The sequence below is a fragment of the Balaenoptera physalus genome (assembly GCF_965194825.1).
Source record: "Balaenoptera physalus genome assembly, chromosome: 1".
NCBI lineage: Eukaryota > Metazoa > Chordata > Mammalia > Artiodactyla > Balaenopteridae > Balaenoptera > Balaenoptera physalus.
In genome coordinates this window covers 41682880-41709486 of record NC_138882.1, presented here as the reverse complement: position 1 = coordinate 41709486, position 26607 = coordinate 41682880, and the positions used below count along the sequence as shown (strand labels likewise).

Here is a 26607-nt window from a genome sequence, read left to right as displayed (position 1 = left end):
AGGAAAACATTGTTTTCTGGCTCCTCACACACGTTTTAGAAGCTCTCTTTTACTCAGAAATCACTGTGCTTTTTATAAATTGCTCCATTAAAAGATGACTCTGTATAACATTCTATTAGCTGAGTTCTAATGTCTATGTTCTTGAAAATAATAAAACTGTATTGCCTTAGGAATATGTAACCACAATATATTCCTTATCTAGAGGCCATGCATCTAGCAACTTCAAATATTAAAACACTGCCAAGCTTTCATTGTATATATGTGTAAGATAGTTCACATCCATGTATTAAGTATTCCTCGGGATACTAATTGTTTTATGCTTTAATTCTTACGGTTTGTATTTTCATAGCATAGGTCATATTTTGTTTACGCTGTTTATTTCCCTTAAGTCATTAATAATTATACCATAAAGTTTAATATTTATAGCAGGACACACATCTATGGAATCACAGTATTTTTTGCCTTTTAAAAGTAATGAATCAAAAAACAGCAACAATAACAACAGCAACAAAACAAACCTCCACGATACCCAGAAGAGATGCCATGGCCTTTATGCACTTTTTCTCAGGGCACTGCTGAACTTTTTGTAGATCTACTCAAAACTGAATTTTGTAGTCATTGTCTTTCTGCGTTCTTGTTTTTCATGTTTTCCACCTCGAGGGAACAGTGGGAAGCAAACTAGGAAGGTGGCTGGGCTTTCCACTTGAGGCCGCACGCCACCAGCATCATGAGTAAGAGCAGAAGCCCCACGGAAACCCGAGACCAAGAACTCAAAGAGTATCACAGTCAGAGGGCATTTCCTGTCGGGGCCAGTAGACCCACACATTGTGTCGGCCCCTGCTGCCATCACTGAGTCACTGAGGCTTACAATAATGTTGCATGTCATTATGCAAAAATTAAATTATGTTCAGGTCAAAACTTTTGTCTTCCCATCTCCAGAAAGAGCACCATGACACTTCTAAAAATAGTATTATAGTTCTGAGGATTCTAGACAAATGTCACAGTTTTCTCAGAAAATTGGAAGACTGCAAATGTGGGATAATTACTGGCTTTTAATGTGTTTGTCCTTAGTAGTGAAAATAAAATACAATTATCATATTTACATACTAAACTGGAAATTGGGAAACAGTAGTGCAAAAAAGAGGATCCTCCCCTCAACAGATCTCAAAATCTGTGGAGAGGAGGGATACAGGTAAGTAATTGTATCATCAGGATAGCCAAGGTTACTTAGGTAACAAGCAACTCTAAAAATTTCAATGCCTTAAAAACAATGACTTTGTTTCTCATTCACACTACATATCTGTAGGCTGGGGATTTGCTCTGTTATTCTCACTCTGGAATCTAGGCTGGTATAGCAAGACACCATCTGGGTAGAGCGTTGCCATCCAACCATGGATGTTTATTTTATAGAAGCGGAACTCTGGGTTTAAGATGATTGGGTAATTTAGCTAGGCAAGGAGCAGAGCCAAACTGAAACCAAGATCTTTTAACTCTTACACCAGTGGTCCTTCTCTTCTATAGATACAAGTTATCCTCTGAATTAGATGACCATGCTCCAGCGGGAGTGGGAGTAAACAAAGCTCCAGATTCAACTCCAAAGGTTTAATCATGTTTACGACATATTAGTCACCATTCATTCATTCAGCTTACTATATGTTGGTATTATCTTACACACTCGGTATATAGTGGTGATCAAAATACATACAGTCCCTCTCCTAATGGAGCTTATGATTTTATGATGGGGAGGTACATGGAATTGAGTTTCCCAGGCTTGGGAAGAGAGGCTGAGTTTGCAGAGAGTTGCCTGGACTTTAATTGCTAGAAGTTGCAGGCCTAGGGGTATAGGAGGATGCAGACACAGCCTGCTGATTGGGAGTGAGTCAGTGATTGTATCTGCTGTGTCCCTATCATCACCATGTGGCAGCAACCCTGAAATGCCACCAGAAACTCTGGTTTGGGGTTGGGGAGCTGGAGGGCTAGGTGGGACAACTATAAAACACTAGTGGAAGAAAAGGGAGGTATGAGTGAGGAAGAGAGAGAAAGAAAACAGCAACAAAACAAACATGATTTCCATCTGAAATGAGCCTGCAAACCAAATTCCAAAATACACGGAGAAATCTAATGCTTAGAAAGACGGCCAGCAAAGTTGATAATCAGGACAAGATTTTACTCCACGGTGAAACTAATTTTATAGATCAGCCTAACAAAGACTTTAGAATAAGTACATCTAAGGTGTCAAGAGAGAGGGATAAAAAATATTAGAAATTATAAAACAAACTAGGTGAAAACAATACCAGGTTTATTATTTTTTTAAATATTTATTTATTTGTCTGCGTCGGGTCTTTGTTGCGGCACACAGGATCTTCATTGCAACATGCAGGCTCTTTAGTTGCGGCATGCAGGATCTTTTAGTTGTGCCATGTGAGATCTAGTTCCCTGACCAGGGATCGAACCTGGGCCCCCTGCATTGGGAGCATGGAGTCTTAGCCACTGGACCACCAAGGAAGTCCCTATTTTTTTTTTTTAAAGAGTCAACTAGAAATCTCAGAAATGAATAATAAAATCACTGAAATTTAAGATGCCCTGGATGAGAAAATTTCTGGTGTGAATAAAGTTGAAGAGCACAGTAGTGAGGTGGAAAGGGGTGCTAGGAACATGCCCAGAGTCCAGGCAGAGAAGAGAAAGTATTCAGAGATGTGGAGGATTGATTTAGAGACACCTACTGACCATTATTTAAGGGGAATTCTGAAGGAAGAGAAAGGAGGGAAGGAGAGTCAAGCAATATTTAAAGAGATCATTGCTGAGATGTTTTCAGAATTGAAGACTTCAAATCAAAGGTACGTTTGGGTACCAAGCATGGAAATAAGAATAAATCCATACCTAAACAGATGGTAGCAAAATTGCAGAACATTAAGGAGAAAGATAATCCAAAGTTAACAGAGATAAAAGATGGATTCCTTACAAAGGAATGAAAATTAGTTTGATGGCAGCCTTCTCATGACAACAGTAGATTCTAGAAGACAGTGAGGATAATATGTTCAAAGTGCAGAGGGAAAGTAACTGTCAGTCCAGAATTCAATACCCTGACAAATAAAGACATTTCAGACATGCCAAGACCAAGAATTTACCAGTCATAGACTATCACTAAAAGAACTACTAAATTATATTTTAGCAAATATAGCTAACTATTGATTGTAAAAACAAAAACAAAAACAAAAACTTAAAAAAAAAAATTTTAAAAGAGTGAAAGTACAACTCTGAAACAAAAATAACCTGATAGGAAGCAGGGTTCAACAGGTAACCAAAAAGTGCTGAAGCCTTTGTTGTGGTCAAGAGAACAATGAATACTAAATACCTTAAAAATATATTCAATAAATAAATAAGGATACTAAATACCTTAAAAATATATTCAATAAATAAATAAAGCGATTGACTTAAGAAACTAGCAACAGTAGAAAAATATAAACTAGAAATAAGAAAATAATAAATATAAGAGAAAAAAATTAAAGATATAGTATTTAGGGAAGATGAATAAAACCCAAAGTTGATTTTTTGAAACAACTTACAGAAATAGACAAACCCTGAGCAAAATTTATCAAGAAAACAGAAATAACAACAACAACAAAACCCCACAAACAGAAAATTGGAATAAAAAGTGGTTAGAAATAGATTCAATGGAGATGTAAATATAAATAAAAGAATGCTATTAAAAACTTCATGGCAATAAATATGGAAGAAATGGATAATTTATTTTTTAAGAAAAAATAAAATTTTGGTAATTTATTCAGATGAAATCAGAATAAAGCCTTAACCATTAAAGAAATTAAACTGTTAATCAAAAGGTTTCCTTCTTCCAAAGACACAAGGCCCAAATGGTTTTACCAGATCTTCAAAAAATAGATAAACAGTTTAGAAACAAAAAAATAAACTGTTCCACAGAATGAGGGAAAAAAGGAAGAGGATTATCTAACTTATTTTTTGAGATACTGAAGTCAGACAAATACAAGTAAAGAAAATTATAATTTAATCTCACTTTTCATGTAAATACAAAATCTTAAGGAAAACATCATGACCAAATAGGACTTAATCTCAAATTGAAAGTATAATTCGAAATTAGAAAACCTACTAAAGACTAAAAGAGAAAAAAAGTTTCTCCTTTTTAAAAAAAAATTTTAGTGTCGTTTTGATAAATGCAGAAAAGACATACCATGGAATGCAGAATTTATTCATGGTTAAAGAAAAATCTTTGCAAACTAGGTATAGAAGGCAACTTTCTTTACCTGACAAAGGCCATATACCAAAATTCTACAAACAAATATTATACCAACTGGTTATATTTTAGAGGCATTTCCATTAAAGTCAGGAATAACATAAGGATACCAGTTATAAGTCTGTATTCAGCATAGTGCTGAGGGTCTTGACTGATCTTCTTTGCAATAGCAAAGAAAGGAGAGACACAGGGACTGGAAAGAGAAAGAAAACTGTTCTTGTTTGCAGAAAATGTGACTGTCTACATAAAGAATTCAAAAAAATTCACAGAGAAACTCTTAGCATTAAAAAGCGTTCAGCTAGGATGCTAGATTAAAAAAATCACACAAAAATCAATAGCACTCCTAGTAGTAGTCACTAATTCGAAAATATAATAGGAAAAAAAAAGAATTCTATTCACCATAGTAGAAATTATGTGGCACATAGCATTAAATTTATTAAAATGAGTATAAGACCTCTATGAAGAAAACTATAAAAGTATTATTGAACAATATAAAGAAAGACCAAAATAAATTTAGAGAAATATCATGTCCACTGTTTAGAGTATTCAATAACATGAAAATGTCAGTTTTCTCCATATAGATCTATGGGCTTACTGCAATTTTAATTTTAAAAATCCTCAAAATGTGTGTTTATTTGTGTGTGATTCTTAATAATTCTGAAATTCATGTGAAAGGGACAAAAAGAGTCAAGATAATTTTGAAGAAGAAGAGGGTAGGGAAACTTGTCTTCTTAGATGTTTACGTATTTTTAAAGACCATGCTGGTATTGACCTAGGGGACAGATATATAGATGAATGGAACAGAACAAAATCCCAGAAATAGCCTATACACATGAAGAAACTCTGTACAACGAAGGTAGCATCACAATGCAATGGGGGGAAGTGGTAGGACTTAGACAACTGGTTATCCATGTGGGAAGAAAGAGAAATCAGACTCCTACTCACCCAGCCATAAAGACTAAAGACCTACATGTGAAAGCAAGCTTGCAACTTTGAGAAGAAAATATAGGAAAGTACATTTATCATCACCAAGTAGGGAAAGATTTCTTATATAATATACAAACATACAAACAACCAAATAAGGGGTATATATTTAATTACATTAAGACAAAAGCTTATGCACAAGTAAAAAGACATGTAAACAAAATGGAAAGAAATTACACAACAGGAGAAGGTATTTGCAATGCATATAACCATAAATAGGAGATAATTTAAGATGCAGTAATTACACAAGCTTAATTCTTTCATCACAGGGCAATAACACTATTAATAAACAGAAATTAAAACAAAATAACAATTAAAGTATAAGAACATGGCAGTTAGAAGATAACTAATATGAGAACATCCCATATTAAAAGTTATGAAATGTTATTAAAGTATACTGAAAGGGGAAATTACAGTCTTCATGTTTTCATTATTTTCAAGGAAAGGAAAAATGAAAGTCTTCAACCCAAGGATTTATAACAACAATAAAATCCCTTAAAAATCAAGAGAAAGAAAAAGAATAAAGGCAAAACCAAAACTAAATGAATTAGAATATAGGAAAGTTTATAAAATTAATTCAAGAGCTTATATAAAAAAACAATAAAATAGACAAACTTTAGAGAAAGTAAAGAAGGAAAAAAAAACCTGTGAATAATAAAATTAGAAATATAAAAAAGGGATTCAACATCAGATGAGGAGGATATAGTTTAAAATAAGAGAACACTTAGCAAAATCGTAAGCTATAAGTTTGAAAACATAGATGAAATGATCTTCTGGAAATACACACATTACAAAAATTAGAAGTATTAAACCTAAATACAGTAATCACAGCTGAAGAAACTAAGGGAAGAAAAGAGCAAAAGAAATCCCTCCAGAGAAAAAATGCCTAGGCCTAGAAAACTCTATAGGGAAAATCTTTCAACTCTTAATGAATACATAATTACTATGCTTCAATAATTACTTCAAAACATTGAAAAACTTTGAAAGTCTATCTAATTTACTTCACAGAGATAACCCTGATGTCAAAACCTGAAAAAGACAGCTCAAAAAAAGAAAATAATAAACCTATCTAAATTATGAACATAGAGAAGAAATCCAAACAGACAACAGAGTATCAAAAGAATATCCCCAAAAGGATTTAACTTAGAATGAAAAGGTTTTACATCTTAATATTTGAAAAAATCCAATAGTATAATATATCACATCCACCAGTTTAAAAAGAAAATCCAAATGAGATTCTCTCTCTATCCAAATGAGATCCAATGAGCTAGTCCTTATTAAAAAATGATCATAAATTTAAGAACTTCTTAACATTAACAAAATATTTATTTCAACCAGTCAAAACCACCTGTGAGAATGAAATACTAAGGCAATATTATTAAAATCAGGAACAAAGCAGGGATACAGTTTATTGCCAATTTTATTTGATTTTTAACTGAAAGTTCTGACCAATTAAATAGTATACATACTGGCAGAAAACTGCTAAATATACAAAAGAGACACAAAAGTCAGTAGCTTTTCTGTATTGAAATACTATCTAGTTAGAAAGTATAATAAAAAAAATCAAACTACAATAGTAAAAATTAACAGTGATGACACGGAAAACCTCTATTAAATGCCTTGGAATATCTTTAATGAGAATGTGAAGGATCCATATAACAAAAACTACAGAATGTTACTGACAAATACAGAAGAAAATCTGAATATTGTTCTGTGGCAACAATGTCAGTATTTTTCAAATTAGTTTGTATCTCAATATACTTTCAACAAAAATCTCAATAAGATTCTTTTAGAATTTGACATTATCATTCTAATGTTTACTGAAAGAATAATTAGGTATAAACAGCAAAGAAAATGTTGAACATGAAAAGGAATGATGGGACAGTGGCCCTGCCAGGTATTAAACAATTTTAAGAAGCAAGTATCAATAAAACTGTGTGGAACTGACACAAGAACATATGTATAAATGTTCAAATCAATTGCACAGAATAGATATTCTGAAACAATATTATACACAAGAACTTAGTCTATGATAAGGAAAGCATCACAAATCAGTAGGGAAAAAAATTATTACTTAATAAACTATACTGGGTTAATTGGTTATTTAGAAAAAATAAATTTAGAGACTTACCTCAAATTGTAATAAAAATAACTTTAGATGGATTAATAGGTGTAATTAGATATAAATACAAAACTATTAAAAAGACTAGAAGCACATGAAAAAATGTTCAGTAATTTTAGTCATCAAGGAAATGTAAATTAAAACTATAATAAGCTACCACTGCACACCCAACAGACAGACTAAAATAAAAAAGATTGACATCAAAAGTTGACGAGAACACAGGGACTTCCCTGGTGGCGCAGTGGTTAAGAATGCACCTGCCGGGCTTCCCTGGTGGCGCAGTGGTTGAGAGTCTGCCTGCCAGTGCAGGGGACACGGGTTCGAGCTCTGGTCTGGGAAGATCCCACATGCCGCGGAACAACTAGACCCGTGAGCCACAATTACTGAGTCTGCGCGTCTGGAGCCTGTGCTCCGCAGCAAGAGAGGCCGCGATAATGAGAGGCCCGTGCACTGTGATGAAGAGTGGCCCCCACTTGCCACAACTAGAGAAAGCCCTCGCACAGAAACGAAGACCCAACACAGCCAAAAAGAAAGAAAGAAAGAAAGAATGCACCTGCCAATCCAGGGGACACAGGTTCGAGCCCTGCTCTGGGAAGATCCCACATGCCGCGGAGCAACTCACCACAGCTAGAGAAAGCCCGCGCGCAGCAATGAAGACCCAATGCAGCCAAAAATAAATAAATAAATAAATTTATTTTAAAAAAAAAGTTGGTGAGAATACAGAGCAACTTAAACTCTCTTGCATTGTTGGTGGGAGTAAAAAATGATACAACCACTTTGGAAAAAAGTCTGTCAGTTTCTTATAAAACTAAGTATATGTGTATTCTATGACTCAGCAATTCCACTCCTAGGTATTTCCCCCAAAGAAATGAAAGCATATGTCCACACTATGACTCAGCAATTCCACCTCTAGGTATTTGCCGGAAGGAACGGAAAGCGTATGTCCATAAAAGTACATGTACAAGAATGCTCATAATGGCCCCAAACTGGAAATAGTCCAGATGTCCATAAATAGAGGATTGATAAACAAACTGTAATATAGGCACATAATGAAATATTACTCTTGACAACCAAAAGAAACTTGAAACACACCAACACAGATGAATTTTTTAAATATTATGTTGAGTGAAAGAAACTTTACACCAAAGAGTTCATGCTGTATGATTCCATTTATATAAACTTCTAAAACAGGCAAAACTAATTGACGATGAAGAAACTAAACACTGTGGTTGCCTCTGGTGTAGAGTGGGAGTGAGGATTTATTGGGAAAGGACCCTGGGGAACTTTCTGGCATGATGCTAATTTCTCTCTCTATATATACTTTAATAGCTTTATTTAGATATAATTCGCATGCCATACTATTCACCCACTTAAAGTGTACAGTCCATGATTAATATTATGTTAATATGTTAATATTAATGATTAATATATATTCATCAATATATGCAACCATCAGCTCAAAAAACCCCATACCTTTTGAATTTCTAAATCTTGGTAGGTTTATGCCTCTGTCATTTGTCAAGACTCACTGAACCATCCACTTAAGATTTGTGCATTTCACTGTAAATATGTAATATACGTAAACTTTACCTTTGAAAAAGGAAATACGAAACAATTTTCAAAGTTCTATGTGGAAAGGGTCATTCTTCAGAAAAGAAAATATTGATAGATTTGATTACTTTAAAACTAAAAACCTTTGTGTGTCAAAAAATATATAAATATAGCCAACATTAAAATACAAATATCAAGCCAGAGGATGATTTTTTTTTTTAATATTAGAAAAGGAGGGTTTTGCTATATATTTGTTACATGCATAAAACATTCTAAATCATTGCAAATATTAAGATACCAACAAATATGTGGGCAAAGGCTCTTAACAGAAAGTTTATAAATAGGAAATAAAACCTAACAAACAGGTGGAAATTTCATGTTTACAGAAATTAAGATTAAAATTAAAATTATATCAAGAGCAATATATATATATCAAAGGCCCTAGAAGTTGTATACTCTTTGATTTATTTTCCTTTGAGAAATATATTTCTTCTCCTTTGAAAAGAGATATTTAAAGTGAATAAGAATGGTTATGCACAAAGATTTAGCTACAAGAATATTTATTTAATAAATTTAATTTATTACAGCACCATTTGTAATATTGACAAACCTGATATTACCCAAATGTTTAATATAGAGTACTAATTAAATAAATTACAGTACAAAGATAATAAATTAACTCGGCACTCCTGTACAACTATTTAAAATGATGTTGTAAAATACTTAATGATGTGGAAATATGTTTAAACATATTGTAAACATCTTGAGTTTAAAAAAAAAAGAAAAGAGGCCCAAACTTCCTTGATCCTGTTAGGCTAACCCATTCCCTTAATATCTGTGCTGTGGACACATAGGCATTTAGCTCCTGTCAACCTCCTCCCTTCTCTTCTTCCCCATTTCCCTTTGGAAGCTGTTCTGGGAAGAAGAAATAGGCTGGTATCAGAATTGAGGGAAAAAAACATTTTAAAAAATGAAAAGAGAAAGAGTATAAAACGCTGTTTTGGTTGACCATTTTTTTTTTAATTGGGAAAAAGTATATGTGTATATGTTAGAAACTGAAACAGTCAAAAAATGCATATGATGAAAAGTCCCTATTCAGTCCTAGGTGCCTTAGTTAGTTTTTCTTATCTTCTTCTAGATATATTTTTTAAGAAAGATATCTACGAAAAGGAACAAACAAAACACAAGAAAGAGGAAAGAAGGAAGGGAGGGAAGGAAAAATGGAGAGAGAGAAAAATACAGGGAAGGAAGAGGAAAAGATATAAAGGGGGAATATGGGGAAAAATTAGAATGAGTTTATTCTATGAGGGGTCTAAACAGCTGAAGTTTATTTTAGAATATACATTAAACATTTGGATCTCAAATGTTCAGCAACCTGCTACTAACTTAATAACACTATTACATGAATATTAAATTATTTACAAATATTTATAAAATAAATCAAGATCAAAAGTGAAGAGCCTTGGGCTTCCCTGGTGGCGCAGTGGTTGAGAGTCTGCCTGCCAATGCAGGGGACACGGGTTCGAGCCCTGGTCTGGGAAGATCCCACATGCCGTGGACCAACTAGGCCCATGACCCACAATTACTGAGCCTGCACGTCTGGAGCCTGTGCTCCGCAACAAGAGAGGCCGCGATAGTGAGAGGCCCGCACACCGCGATGAAGAGTGGCCCCCACTTGCCGCAACTAGAGAAAGCCCTCGCACAGAAACGAAGACCCAGCACAGCCATAAATAAATAAATAAATAAATAAATAAATAAATAAATAATTAAAAAAAAAAAAAAGTGAAGAGGCTTTTTACTTGAGATGCCTTAACGAACAGTGACTGTGTCATCCAAACCCAAATTAGGGTTCCTAGCCTGGCAAGCATTAGTGTACAGGAAAAGTGGAGTAGAGCATGTGAAATCAAGACTGTCCTGGACTTGCAGCTCTGATAGAAAGAGCAATGGAAGTTCAGAACCTTAGAAGCGCTCCCAGCCTGGATTTACCCCACTGGAGAGCGTGTCTAGGGCAGAAGCACCAAATGACAGCCACTGGGAGCCCACATGTTTTTTTTCCTGGCATCATCTTCATATGTTAGGTATAGGACCACATATCCTGACTCTCTTTTACAACCATTTTGGATTGATTAGACATGAATGTATTGGTTTATATTTACTGTTTGAAGTAAGCCTAACAATATTATTTCAATGGGTGGGGAGAGGAGCGATCAGTCAATCCAGATAGTCCACCAAAAACATATCTGGGCTTCTCAGTTGAGGGCAGGTAAGGATTCTTAGTGTGTGTCTCTCCCTGGGGGCCACCCCCTTTTTTTCCATGATGCAAATGTAGAACATTCAAAGGTAGTGTAGTCAAGGGATGAGATTTGATAAAATTAATTTTTACTGCTTCATCAAAGACATTCCTAAGTGAACAGAAATATTTCTGTGTGTGATCAAGCTTGGTAGCTTAAAAATAATTAACAATTTATTTGCAAACAATTTATTTATAATTAGTTTAATATATGTTCTTTTTACATTAGAAAAAAAAAAACCTTACAGTATTGACCATTCACCATGAGAATGACAGTTGTTTAGAAACCGTTAGACAGTTTATGAGATGAGAAGGAATGCCTGGGGGGGGGAAGCAACCTGGGAACCAGAACAGAAGGAAGGAGTTAACTTAGGGATGGAGGGAAGAGGGAAAAGAAGGAGACAAAAGATCTAGAATCTGAAGCAGGAACGGAAAGAACAAGAGAACAGAGCTATCTTGAAGTCCTTATCAGAATTTGGAAATCTGTTCTCGCATGTAAAATCAAGTGAGTGTTTTTCCCATTAAAAAAAAAATAGCAGGGGACTTCACTGGTGGCGCAGTGGTTGAGAATCTGCCTGCCAATGCAGGGGACACGGGTTCGAGCCCTGGTCTGGGAAGATCCCACATGCCTCGGAGCAACTGGGCCCGTGAGCCACAATTACTGAGCCTGCGCGTCTGGAGCCTGTGCTCCACAACAAGAGAGGGCGCGATGGTGAGAGGCCCGCGCACCGCGATGAAGAGTGGCCCCCGCTTGCCGCAACTAGAGAAAGCCCTAGCACAGAAACGAAGACCCAACACAGCCATAAATTAACTAATTAGTTAATTAAAAAAAAAAAAAATCAGGATTAACCTTTCCTGATTTCTCCGTTTCTTTTGTAGCTTTCAGCATGTATCTGAGTGGAACTTTTATTTTTCAAGGGTTTATCCAGTCCAACTACTTATCTTTCACCTGCCATCACAATGTCCCAAACTAGGTTGACTTTATTGTTATTACACCTGCAGTGATGATTTCAGTTCAAGGTTCAGCAGGTGAAATTAAGCCTGACAGTTCTCCTGATGTACCTCCAACATATAAACAAGTTAAATTTACTGCCATGTTTTTGAGTGAGCCTTTTTTAAAGGAGTTTCTGACTTGAGCGTTCTACTTCCATCTGATTTTAGCAGTTAGTCCCAAGGATGTGAGCAGTTATTTTTCCTTATTCGTGCTGGTGCCTCAGTAGATGAGTCTCTAAGCATGGCCCCACTTGCTGAGCCCCCCAGCCCGGGGCAGAAGGAACTAAAGGCAAGAAGATAAAACCAAGAAGACCAAATAAACAGAAGAACAGAGTTCTGATGTCCAAAGCTTTTGTCTCATTTATTAATTCTGCAGATACTTACTGAGCACTTACTATACACAAGCTCCAGGTTAGACACTGGGGGTACAGGGGTGGGCAGATACTGTTCCTACCCTCCCAGAGCTCAAGGCTCATCCTCTCAGGCAGGCAAAACAAGTGTTATTAATATTCCCATTATGAGACCAGGAAACAGAGGCAAGGGACAGACACAGCTTTGGAACAGGAATGGAGCTCAGCTTTTCTCTCCTGAGGTCTAAAAGTTGGCTAACGGTATTCAATGGCTCTCAAACTTTTCTCTTACTAATTAGACAACGGAGCTTTAAGAAGGTATTCACCACCCACCATGGGCTTTTGCTCCCCATCTTTAAAATTCAGGAAATGATTTGTATCCCCATGCCTGTCTTAGAAGAAGTAGCCCATTTCTTCACACAACTTTAGACGATTATTATTATGATGATTAATACTGGCAATAAATCGGCTTTAAGAAATAAATTTGCTGAAATCTTTAAATCCATCTTTCTCTAGAGTTGGGTGTATAAAAACTAAGACTATGAAAAAGTTTGCCTTCATATAAAATGATCAGACATCCAGGTATTCAGATAAAAAAATGCTAGCTCTGGATCCTTTCTCAGGGAACTCTGAGTTCACCTGCCTTTCAAGAAATCTGAATCCTTTCCAAAGAAGAGGAACCCATAAAGAAAGGTTCTTTTCCTGAGAGCATTTTCTTATTCCTTCACTCCTTTCAGCTGTTAGCAGCAGCTGGTTCCCTCAGTGTGCTGAAATGCCCGCTGCCTTGTAAACATTCTCTCTAATACCGCGCATTACTCATAGTTTGAAAATCACTTTGACTCCTGAAACATAATTATGTTAATGTCAGATGAGTCAGCAGGGGGACAGCACGCTGCTCCTATGGCAGCCGCGCCTCCTCCCAGCCTCTCAGCGCCTGAGGCTTCAAAAACAAAAATTTCAAAAAGAGAGAAACGCCCTTTTGGTGGGAGAGAAGAGAAATTATGAATATGGCTCAAAGAACGGCTTCAAAGGAGTCGTCGATTTCATTTTCGCTGCAACATGAAAGGGAGAGTCGAAGTAAAATCGCCAACCCTAGGTTAATCCGTTTACGTGAAGAATAAACAGGAATTTGGAGAGTTTCTCTAGAAGAGCTGTGATTTTCCCGCAGGGATGAGTTGAGACAGGTCACTCTGGTGAATATACAGCCGTGATGTTATTTCCAGGGCTCCCCTTGGAGCTGTTTTCACACCCACTGGACGTGATGCCGGGCAGCCCAGGAGGTGCGCGGCGCAGGAGTATTACCCTGGGGCATCCACAGGAAATGGGAGGGGGCTCATTCGTACGCGGATTCCAGACCCTGGCCCGGGTCCCCTCGGCCTCTTTACTTTGGCGCTGTGCCCACCCCAGCAGCGCGACCCCTCAGAGAAGAGTTTGCAGCCACTCTCTTGGGCTGTTCTCAGCATCGCTTACGACCTCTCAATTGTTTTCCGTCCCCGAGCTGCTGGGACGCGAAGAGGAACCGAGTAGGACAGGGTTGGAGGTTTCAGGGCCTGGATTACCACACCGCCACCTCCCCCTTCTCCCAGCCCCGGTCGCAGTGCAACCTGCCAGTAACCCCAACCGACCCCTTCTCAACCTGCCTTCCCCCTGGGAACTCAGGAAATCATTTAAATACATTTACATGGTGCCTCCCGAAGAGGCTTCCAGGTTCATTATCTCACCCATGTCTCACAAAAACCCCTATTTTTATTTTTTAACATCTTTATTGGAGTATAATTGCTTTACAATGGTGTGTTAGTTTCTGCTTTATAACAAAGTGAATCAGTTATACATATACATATGTTCCCATATCTCTTCCCTCTTGCATCTCCCTACCTCCCACCCTCCCTATCCCACCCCTCTAGGTGGTCACAAAGCACAGAGCTGATCTCCCTGTGCTACGCGGTTGCTTCCCACTAAAAACCCCTATTTTATAAGTGGGGAAACTGAGGTTCAGAGAAGGGGTGTCCTTGTACAAGGTCACACAGCGCGTGGCAGAGCTACATACTCAGACAGTGGGGCCCTTTCTACTCCACCAACAACAGAACAGGGAATTCACACCTAGAGGACTGGAGAATGCCAGCTAGGGTTAAAGGACCCCCCCAGAGTACATATCTTTACAGGCAAGAGGAGTAACCAAAATCTACAGAGAGGCAGTGACTTACCCAAGGTCAGAGGCTCAGAAAGTGACAGAAGCAGCTGCCAAACAGGGTCTCCTGACCCCTGGTCCAGGGCTTTTTCTCTCCAGCCTCATTATTTCCTCACTCTGGACTTATTCCAGTTTAGACACAGGAAGAGTCCGCTCTCCGCAGTTAACCTAGGCATCTACGCTGCTGATACAAAGCATTCTATCCCCAAAGAACAAGGCCGCGCAAGAGGCAGAGACGTCAAGGAGGAGAATTCACTGGAAGGAAGGGGTTAACCACATCCAGTGGCTTTCCATTATGGCATGACTGATCAGTACCCCAGATTAACTACGGCACTGATCAGTGGTACCCTCAAACCATGGCTTCATCCAGGCTCATTTCAAAGGCTGAGACATCACTGCCTCAGTGGGCTGCTGATTTGGCCCCAGTGTCGTTATGTAACCTGGGAGGGTAAAATGCCTAATCCAACCTAGAGATTCTGCAGCACCCTAATTCCAGGGCTTTTAATCCCCTACCCTCGGACCACTTCTTTGGGTGGCATATAGATATCATGTGATGGTGCGCGGAACTCACTTTCCCACTCCTCTCCAGGGTGGGGCTGACCCTGGCTGTGTTGGGTATCCCTCCAGCTAGAGGCTTCCTGACCAAATACCTTTTTCCCATGGCATTTCCCCTCCTTAGCCCCCAAAACAAAGAAAAGTCAAGACTCACATTTTGAGGTGGGTGCCGAAAATCCTTAGGAAGCTGTGGAACACCCTATTCAGGGGAGAATTTCTCCACTTGTCATGTCTCCCTGTCTGGTCCCATCCAATTTATCCTTGAGGCATGGTTGGTCAAGAAAAGCTGACCCTGCCCCCTGCCCCCCAAAGCAACCAACAGCTGTTACTATATTGAGTGGCAATATGATGTCATATCATAGGTGACTAACCCATCGAGGCTTCCCTACGAGCCATCATCTAAATATGACAGCCTTCCATCATCCTGACCTTTTCATGGGAGAAAGCTGAGTGAGGGGCTTGATGCTGCGTCCCTGGGCTCAAGGCCACGTCTGGCATTCTGTGGCCAGCATCTGTGACTGAGCATGTGAGAACACACATGCCCACTCCCACACACAGATCCCCTTCCTAGTAGAAGGTCACTTTCACTCAAGACAGCTTTCCTCCACTGGCCTGACTTTGAAATTAGTAACCATCAGAATGTTTAATAATCATAATCATTAAGGGAGGAATTGGGGAGGGGTTGCATATATTTACTTGTATATCCCAAGTACTGGGTTAGACACTTTACATATAGTTTTTCATTTAATTTTCAAAATGCTCCGAGGAAGGCAGTACAATCCTGTGGAGTTAGAGAAACTGAGGTCAGAGGGGTTAAGAAACTTTCCCATAGTTACAGAGCTGGTCATGGTGGTGCTCAGATGCCAGCCCAAGTCTCTGTGACTTCAGTGTGGACTGAACTCTACATACAGAAGGGTGTTATCACCTCACCTGGATTAAAAAAAAAAAAGACTTTATTTTGTAGAGCAGTTATAGATTTATAGCAAAATTGAGCAGAAGTACAGAGAGTTCCCATGTGCCCCTTATCTGCCCTTACCCACACTCTCCCCAACTAGATGTACCAGAGTGGTACATTTGTTACAACTTACGAACCTACACTGACACATCATAATCCCCCAAATCCATAGTTTACATTACAATTCACTCTTGGGAATGTACATGCTGTGGGTTTGGACAAATGTATAAAGACACATTTCCATCATTGGATATCATACGGAGTAGTTTCACTGCCCTAAAAATCCCCCGTGTTCCCCCTATTCATGCCTCCCTCCTCTCTAACCCTTTGCAAGCACTCACATTTTTACTGTCTTCAAAGCTTTGCCTTTTCCAGAATGTCATGTAGCTGGAATCATACAGTACATAGCCTCTTCAGGTTGGCTCCTTTGACTTAGTGATATGCATTTAATGTTCCTCCATGTCTTTTCATGGCTCTATTTATTTATTTTTGGTACTGAATAATATTCCATTGTCTGGATGTACCACAGTTTATTTGTCCATTCACCTGCTGGATCACCTGCGGTTAAAACTTCTACGGTGGTTCATATTAAAAATAGAGATAGCCGCAGGGCCTGGTCTTTCTCTTCTGGACCTCATACCTGCTTCCTCACTACTGCCACCCACACAGCGCCTGTCAGGGGGTGCCACTTTGGCATTCCTTGTCTATGCATCATTTCGGCAGCCTGGGAACCAACTATTCCTCCAGGACTAGCTCTAGGGCAATCTGAGGAGAGCTCACACATGCACATCTGCCAAAAAAATCACACATTCCCTTTTTCCTCCATGCCAGTCATACTCTCGTGTTTGCCCTAGAGCCCCCAATACAGTCATTCCTAATATGTCTCACCAGTTACCACATGGGTTTTCTTTTCTTTTTTTAATTCCAGCCATCCAACCACCCAAAAGTATTTATTGAGCACCTACTATATGTTGGTCCTAGATGGTAAGTCTTTAGAGGACATTGAATGTGATTATGTGAGTTTGTATGCAGAATCACACCCATCACAGCACCCCACTCCATTAATAAAGATTTTTGATGGGGTGTGTTTGTGTGTGTGAGTGTGGAGGTAAAAACAAAGACAAACATAGTGAGCGACTAAAAATAAGCCTGTGAGACCATCTGAATTAGCATCATCAAATTCTAATATATTTATTACATATAACATTATATTTATAAAATTATTATTATTATAAAAACCCTTATATAGCACTTTCTGTGTTTTGGTGCTTTTACATAGATGGTAAACCTACTTGTTGCCTGAAAAGGCTGTACAGGCTGAAATAAAAATAGATTAAAGAAAGTTTCAAATAAATTCTTGGAGGGCAGATCTATAACAAGTTATTAAAGTGGAGTTAGGAATAACCAGGGTGCATTCCTAACCAATGAGGATGATATCACGAAGGGTAAGTGCCATAATCTGGCCCAGCCATCTTAGTGGCTCCTCTGGAGGCTGGTGCTCCAGTGGGACAGAGCTCAGGGCTAACCCCACAGCCATTGCTAAGCAGTCACTATGGACTTGGGTCTACCCAGGGACCCCTGAACTTCCACTACCCTGGGAGCCTGCCCAATGGCTCCCTACCACGCCCCCTCCACCTCTGTCAGGCAAGAAGATGTGTGTGTTGTTCCCTGTTTCTCCCCCCACAAAAGAAGCACTTTACTTTGTGTCATCCAGTGAGTCACTTGCACGGTTGGGAACAGACCCAGGATTCCTGCTCCTTTCTTTGCTAGGGCTGTTTGCTGGAGATCACAATCCTTCCACATTAGTGGCCAATTACATTTACGGCTCTTAACAACATTTAATGGGGCTTTGGGGATAGGAAAATGATGGGAAGTAAAGGCTGGGAGATACAAAATCAAACCCTGAAATGACACACAAGATCTTGATTACGGAAGGTTTAAAAATGGCAGTCCAACTCATCATGTCATTCCATTGGGAAATGTTCCTAGGTTTGAGGAGGAATAACCCCCTCACCTATCTTGAGGCTGGGTGGGAAGGAGAGGAAAGGAGAAGAGGAAGTAGTCAGAGGTCCTCAGAAATTGTATTCTCCAATTCTGCCCTACAATTTTATCTCTATTTATTTCAAGTCACTATTTGTCTTCCCTCCCATCATGTATATGATGTATTAGTTTCTCACGCACATTTATGCTCACTGTTCCACCTGAGGCTCATAACAGAGGTGTGATCCATGAAAAGACCAGTGAGCTGGAAGTCAAGTGATTAGGACTCTACATAACAGGCAATGTGACCGCGGGCACGTCACCTCACCTGGACCTTAGTCCTCTAGTTGTAAAACAAGGGCTGGCCTGGTTGGCCTGAAGGTCCCATACTGCTCTAAGCTTCCTTATCTGTGCGTCCAGCCCCAATACAGAGGGAGAAGCCACTGCCCACAGCTGAGGCTGCCTGTGGTTTTTTCCATCTCCTGCCAAGGCTGCGATGGGAGCACACACAAGGTGTTTGGTCACAGGCTCCAGAAAACCTGGAGAACAGGAAGAGCAGTGGGCAGTGACTTCAGCAGCATGATCAAGGGGAAGGGAGCAGGGGACACAAAGAGAAGAGAGCTTGGTGTTGGCTGGAGTCCTGGGATGAGGGGAGAGGGGTCAGTTCTAAATGTCACTGAGGGGTGAGCTGGGGGGAGGAAGGTACTCCTGGTAGATCTGGCAGGTGTGGCCTGAGGATGGGCTTGTGACACTCAGCCAAGGACCAATAATGTTGTCAGAAGGTAACAGTGGCTTCATTTCCAGTACACAGGCAGCATTATTTTGCTCAAAACTCTAAGAAGCTGTTGTCATCTCATTTGTTCTTGGCATGACTATACTGTTCCAATAGGAAATTTTCTGTTGCTTTATAGAGAGGGGATTATGATGGAGGAGAAACAAGGTGTTTCTTCTGCACTTGGGTAGAACTGGCCACTAGTGTGCCAGGCCAGGTTGCAGTAAGCAGGATGTCCTCTCTAGTTTCAAGAGAGAAAAAACAGTCAAGGGTAGGTGTGGCAGGGCTGGGACTAGGGTGCGGTGAGTGAGATGCCTAGGGCGAAAACCTCAAGGAGGCACTTGCTCTCAGGGTCCTGCAAGTACAGGACAGGCACCTGAGAGGGAGCGCCTTCTCACCAACCTTACTGTCTGCCAGGCCTTGAGGCCCAGCCCTCCTGCTCTGGGCATCTTCAGGCGGGGGTTACCTCTGAGTTACTTGTTCAGAAGCACTGGGATTGCATTAAAGAGTGAAAGCTGTTCTATGGGACTCAATACACCCAGAACAAAACATACATTTCACAGCTCACCTTTATCACCAGAAACATTGACTTGGAGTCCAGCTGACTTGGAAGTGACTTTCAGTTTGCTAGCCTTTAGCTGTGTAACCTAGGGAAGCATACTTAACCCTGCTGTGCCTTGATTTTCTTCCTCATCCGTAAAATGGGAACAATAACATCCACCTCAGAGAGGAGACAGGGGAGGGAGGATAACGAACATATCTGTCACATAGCAAACCTCAGTGAATTGTTAGCTCCCTGTGAGGATGTGACAGTACTGAATGATGAAGCACTGGACAGGGTCCCTACCTCTGGGAGCTTCCACAGGCAACATAAGCATAAAAGGAGGATTGGATACCAGTTCACAAATTTCACATCTAGAGTTTCTTGTTTCAGGTCACACAACTAATGAGAGAGTTTGGATACAGTCAAAAACAGTGACAAAAGGGCCAAGCTGGCCCAAGTTGATGAATTACATCAATAAACATTCAAACCACAGTCTTTCTCATCAGTAGAGGTGTTAAGCATATGGGCAGAGGCTATAAGCGAAGAGGTAGGAAGTCAAGGGCCACGGAAAACTTTCTGACTTTTGGGTCAAGATCAGATTCTGGTTAATCAAGGAGGGCTTCCAGGAGGAGGTTCTGGGGCTTCTGGGAGCCTCCGATGAGGCTCAGTTGCTCTCGTTTTTTCATCCCTATCTCAACAATCAACTTTTCTCAGTACAAAGGGATATAAAAAGGGCTCCGACTCTACGGATGGGTGATTGGGGTCATCTCCCCACGTCTTTCACGATCTGAGGACTGGTCCCTTTAAGGCATCGAAACTCAGTGAACGTTCTACGGCCGGCCAGCGGCCTTCCCGAGGCGCGCTTACGTCACCTTTCGGGGAAGCGGCTGACGTCAGCGCGTCCTCGGCGGGTGGGGGCGGAGCCGTGACTCACCGGGCAGCGGCCCTGGCGCCGCTGCGCAGAGTGCACGTGAGCGCGCGTCGCGCTCGTTTCTAATTTTAGCTCCGGCTGCCCTGGTGGGGTCCGGCGAGGTAAAGGCGGGCAGAAGGGACATGGGGGCTGGGGGCGCGGCTCTTCCGGTCCCTTGCTGCCCCGTTGTTGGTCCTCCTGGAGGACGGGTCCCGGCCCGAGCCGCTGGAACGCCGGCGCTTCCTTAGGCCAGGGCGAAGGGTCTCCTCCGCGTGCCAGCCCAGCCCTGAGCTCAGCGTAGGCGTTCAATAAACGAATTGGGGTTCCCTCCTCGATGCGACTCGGGACTTCCCAGAGAGGGCCAGGGTTCTGAAAAGTTACCTGGTGGATGGGGTGCGGTGTGGACTGAAGTCAGAAGAGGGCTTGGCGAGGGCTCGGGCAGGCGGTGTGGACCGAGCCCATCGGGGCGTCGGTCCTAGGTGACCTCGGTGGGGCGGTCGCTCAGCCTTTCTGAGCGGGGCCCCGGGCTTGGCCAGCGTCGCCAACAGTGGTTTGGGGGGGCGGCCGGGCCCCCACTGAGCCGCCGTGTCTCAATCAGTGGCAGTGGTAGGGATGGTGCCTTCGGTGGTGTGAAGGCCGTCCAGGGGTCGGGCTAAGCACAGAGGCCTGAAGGTCACCGGTTGAGGAGCCAACGCCCATGGTCAAAAACCCAGGCGCTGCATCCTGAGCCCTGGGAGTACCGAGGTGACCTTCCAGGAATCAGATAAACGCTTCGTTTTAAAGAAAGCAGTGCCAGACGTCTTATAAAATCGACACTTTCCCGTTCTTTGGGGGCGGGGGAGGCCGGGGGCGGGGAGGGAGTTCTGGAAAGAAGCTGTCAGCGTAAAGTGAACTACAATTTTGACTTTGCGGAGCGGTCTGCCGTATCACAGTGACCTGCTTTCTGTTGGTGTGGCATCCTCAGGTTTCACAGGGATTGTCTCTGTAGGCAGCTTATAAAACAGTGTTCAAGGAACCTTTGACCTTGTTAGGTGAAGGGTGTTAGATGTTACAAAAGAATATTAAATAGAATGATAAACTGGGAATGTCAGATGGTAGTAGGGGAACATTTTCTAATTGTTGGATCATTCAAATTTATATTTCAAGTTTTTAAAGGCTATAACCTTAAAAATAAAAACCTTTTCGTATGCCCTTTTCTTAGAAAGAAATGGTGGAAAGTTGTGGAATAAAGGTAGCTTTTAGGATTATGACATGAATGAATGACAGAAATCCATAAATCAAATGTGTAGTTTTCATTTTTTTTTCCAGAAATACCACATTGGCCTTGGTAAATTGGAGATTTTTCAGATATAAATATGGAAACTGCAAGAGTTTAGGGCATTATTCCTTACTCGGTATCCATCTTAACAGAGTTTAAAAAGGACTAACAGTTTACAATCCAACAACTGAATACATCCAGAGGTATGCGTAATGTTTTATATTCTATAGCAACAAAAGTCTCTCTGTCCTAATTTTGGGGAGTTGCTACCACATATTCCTCAGTGTAATGCGTATTTGGGGAGGGACTTAAATTGAGCAGGTGTGAATGATGATGAATATGTTCTCAAACTGAGCTAATTTCCCTGTGTGTGGGTTATTGTTGTGTGTGTATATAATAGATTATAAGAACCTGAACATAAAGTTTTCACGTTCAGAAATTAAGGTTTTTAGTCTGGAAATTGAGTTCTTGCTTTAAAAATACTTAACCTTGGAATGGACCACCTGCATCCTGAAGACAGCCTGTTAGCATTTCTGTGAAGTCTTCCCTTTCCCCAAGTTGTCCCTGCTTTCTTTGAGTCACATCTGTTATTCGGTTGTTCACTGTGCTGTGATTGTTCACTTACATGTTTCTCCCACTAGACTAAACTCTTGGGGCTATGAACTAGTATCTCTCTTTGTATCTCTAGCATCTAGAATAGGGCTAGCATGTAGTAAGAGCTACAGTTTTTGTAGTTTTGTTTCATTGAGTAAATGTGAGTTTTCCAAACCAGATTGCCCATTTTGGGAAGGGAGAGTTTTTTTTATAGTTGAGAGGACTGGGCAGTGGACCTATATTGCTGCTGTAGGGGACACAGTTCCCTTCTTTTACAGGCCCACCTTAACCTCTCCCCCAGTCCCACCACCACCACCCATGAGGAAGGAGCCAAGGAAAATAAAACCAATGACCAGACTCTTAAGTTATTTTGGGATCTCAGTAGTGTGCTGTAGTTTTAGATTCAAGATGATAGAACTTTGTCTGCTCTCCAGGCCAGAACTAATCCACACACCGGCATTAGTCAGGTTCTTTTCACAGAGGAGTTGGCCAGTCTTTACTCTTTTAAAAAATGGGAATTTCAGAACCTCCACTGCATCTGTGGATAGTTAAGACTGGTTGCTAAATGAAATGTTTACATTTGAAATGGAAGCAGTTTCTGCACAATGATATTTCATGCTTATCCTGAGAAAAGATTTAAGAATATAAAATGAAGGTATTCTCTTCCTTAAAATTGTCAAAGGGAGGGGATTTTTACAGTAAAGCGTTACTAGCCAAAACTCTTAGTAAACTGGAATTGATGCCACACTTAATTTTATGAAAGGCTGACAGCAAAATAAATTGCTATGAGAGATTTAGTTTTGAAAATACATCGTGCATTACGGTAATATTTTCTATAAAAACTCAGTACCACTGCAACATCCTAAATCAGAAGGGCCACATTTTTACATCCACTGTGTTTAAGTCAAGAAAAAGTGATGTATATTTGGAAGATTTTTAAACAAGATTTTAATTAGGGTTTTAGAAAGTGGTTCAGCTGAATTTTCCCATACAAAGAGTTACATGAGAGAGATGAAACAGAGAAGTAGCTTTCGTGAAAATAGGGGAGAACACTAGAAGGAAAGAACAAGGGACTCTTTGCTGTTGACTAGGTAAAGCTTTGACAATTCCTACACACGTTCCTACCACCCTCACCAAAAATACATCTTTAGGTCCTGTTTTACCTGCATTTTTTCCTCAAAAGAGAGCCTTCTATAATAATAATAAAAATAATGTCGACAACAACTTCCATTTATTGATCACTATGTGTCAGATACTGTGCTCAATGCTTTGTGAAATTATTTCAGTTAATCCTTGTTACAATCCTGTGCTAAATGGATTTTTAATTATTTCCATTTTATAGGCTCAGGGAGGTTAAAGGGCTTGCTTAAGGTCACACAGTTATTAAGAAGCAGCCATGATTTGAACCCAGGTTGTATTAGGGTTCTGCAAAGAAACAGAACCAATAGGATGTGGATATATGTGTGTGTATATATAATATATACATATATAGAGAGATTTATTATGAGGATATAAGGAATTGGCTCATTTGCTTATGGAGGTTGGCAAGTCCCAAAATCTGCAGGGTGAGTTGCAATCTGGAGACCCAGGAGAGCCAAAGGTATCAGGGCCTCAGAAGGCCCTGAGGCAGGAAGAATTCCCTCTTAGGAGGAGAGTCAGCCTTTTGTCTCTTGAGGCGTTCAACTGACTGAGGGCCACCTACGTTATACAGGGCAATCTACTTTAGTCGTTTACCAATTTGTGTTAATCTCGCTGAAAACCCACCTCACAGAAACGCCCAAAATAATATTTGACCAAATATCTGGTTAATAAATAAATTATCATTCAGATCCATTTGATTTCCAAAGCTCATGCTTTTAATGTTATTTCACAATGTCTTCCTCCCACTCTAGGTTTCGCATAGTAGCTTTAACCCTGGATCTTTTCCCCCCTCACCTGGAATGTCTATCAAAGTTCACCCCACTCATACCAGATGAACATACCTAATTAGTGCAGGTGTTTGAATATCAGTAACCAACTCAGAATCCCTTTCCCAATAGCACACACAACACAGCCATTTTCTTCCTTAGAATAACTTACCAGCCTCCTAATTATACTCCAAGCATTCTGATCTTCTATGCGTGTAACTCTTTGAACTAATTCCCACCACACTAGCAAGTCTTACCTGACTCCTTGTTCATCCTCTTCCTTGACATCTTTGAAGACACCAAGCCCTGATGGTACAGCCCGGCGAGCCCATAAGCTTCCCTTCTCTCAGCTCCCTCCTTAGGACCAACCTTTCTTATCGTTTACTCTTGACTCCTGCCATCATTGTCACTGTCATTTTAGATCCCTAACCTCTCTACCCCTCCCCCCAAAAGAAGGAACTCACTGCAGGGATTTCACTTTGTTGAGTCTTGTGAACCCACATCCCAGAGATTGCTTATTTAAAAGTACTTCCATGATCTATGTACTTTTAATAAATACTGTTTATTAAATTTATTTACTTGGTTACCATTTTGGAAAGAATAAAAATTCTTAGAGTAATTTTTGCCTAATTGGCACTGTTCTCCTGCATCCTAGGACACCTTATACAGTTATCATGGATATCATTATGCCAATCCTTCAGCATTTTTTCATGAACAGTTTCAGAGCATTTGTTTTTAGCAAGTTAATTGTCCTTTAATATCCAGAACATAGTCATTCCTAACAAAGTAATGCTTTGCATACTTTCTGTCTCAGAGATATTTATGCTGTTTTTCATTGTTACATATTATTAAAGATAAAAACATTAGAAAACAGTCAGAAAAACACATGGACAAAATCAGATTTTTATTGACATTCAAGAGATATAGTCAAGCCTGACAAGCTTTTAAACTGAAAATTTTAAGATAGATTTTGGAAGATGAGCTTCTTTGAGAGAGAGCAATTGTTACAGAGAGTTGTCACATATTATCACTTAAGGGATAGTTCATTCTTCCAAAAGTTAATTTACCAAGCACAACACACTTAAAAGGGTATTTTTATCAAAGCCACAAACAAAAACACATTCCTCTCCCATATTAGAAAAAAATCAGGTATGTATTTTTTGATTGACAAATGACATCTGCAACAGATATATTACTTTAATCAAGGCAAGAGAACTCTTCCTGTTAAACAGTATATTTCTTCTAGGGTTTCCAGAGCTTGGAATTACATTACCTCTCCTAATTTAAATTGACTTGGTGGCCTTTGGTATGTCTGGGAGAATAAAAACAGAGGGTATTAAAGTAGGAATCATAAAAATCTGAGAAGTTTGATGTGTAATTTGGTACTATTTTTACAAGCCAAATTCCAGTGGCAGGGAAGTGACTTTGGTCTCTAAAACAATTCTGAGGCTGGGTCCTTTGTAAATAGTTTCTTGGGTGTATTTGCTTCTATTGAAGCCTTAATAAAGAAGAGACATCACTTAATTACCCTTTCCTGTGTTCTTAATAGTGTTTTTTTTAAACCCAGTTTTGTTGAAAACAATCATTTCTTTTTCTTTGCCTTTTTTGGAAGCTGAGCTACAATTATGTTTTAGAACGCAGTTGAATCTATCAAGTAATGAAGCTAGCTGGTAATTTTTTGTCCTTAAGTATTAAATGAGGAGTTTTCAGCATACTATGTAAGCAGGATTTATGGTAGTATTCTGGAAGTTTAAATCTTTGAAATTTTTAACAGACTTAGATTGTTATTTTCTGAGATTTTTTAAAAAATAACATTGCTTTAACAACATTTTGGTTATAATAAGTGTTTTGCAATCCAAATCCTTATTTTTAAAAAATATAACATTTTAATATCCTATTTTAAAATATTGATATATTTACTGAATTATATAATATTGGATTATTAACATTATAAATAAATACAAAAAATTACTAGACCTCCTTCACTTATGAAAATAAAATTGGTCTTGTACCTAAATTGTAAATTGTGTTTTAAATTTTGTTTTATTTTTAGCTGGGTAGTTAAGAGTTCAGGCTTTTTTTTTTTTTTAAGTCGGGTGTGTACTGAGGTAATTTACATGTAGTAAAATTCATCATTTTAGGTATAAAATCTATGAATTTTGACAAACACAGTCATATAATCATTTCCACAATAAAGGCAGAACATTTCCACCACCCCAGAAAGCTGACTTGTGCCTCGTTGTAGTCAATCCTTTTCCTGAAAATAGAATTTTAAATTAAATTAATGAAATAAGACTTTAAAAAACATAGCTGGTACACTGGTTTTGGGGCCATTATTGTAAGCTGGATGATAACTTTAGTGGGAAGGAAAATGTAATGGAAAC

At 39.6% G+C, this 26607-nt stretch overlaps 2 protein-coding genes across 10 annotated transcripts in view; one reads left to right on the top strand and one right to left on the bottom strand.

The window, feature by feature from the left end:
* The window catches only part of ATF3 (activating transcription factor 3), a 103797-nt gene extending 88203 nt beyond the window's left edge, over window positions 1-15594 (bottom strand). The window contains exon 1 of the mRNA XM_082472146.1: window positions 15458-15594. The gene's annotated coding sequence lies outside the window, so the exon portion shown is untranslated. The remainder of the gene's footprint in view (window positions 1-15457) is intronic.
* A 111-nt stretch (window positions 15595-15705) lies between these two features.
* The window catches only part of LOC309665534 (uncharacterized protein), a 107694-nt gene continuing 96792 nt past the window's right edge, over window positions 15706-26607 (top strand). For 7 of the 9 annotated variants that reach the window (XR_014266479.1, XR_014266480.1, XR_014266481.1 and 4 more), the window contains exon 1: window positions 15706-20586. The gene's annotated coding sequence lies outside the window, so the exon portion shown is untranslated. Of the gene's footprint in view, window positions 20587-21772; window positions 21926-26607 lie in introns of all 9 variants that reach the window. The other 2 variants (XR_014266482.1, XM_082472175.1) reach the window with 1 other exon arrangement.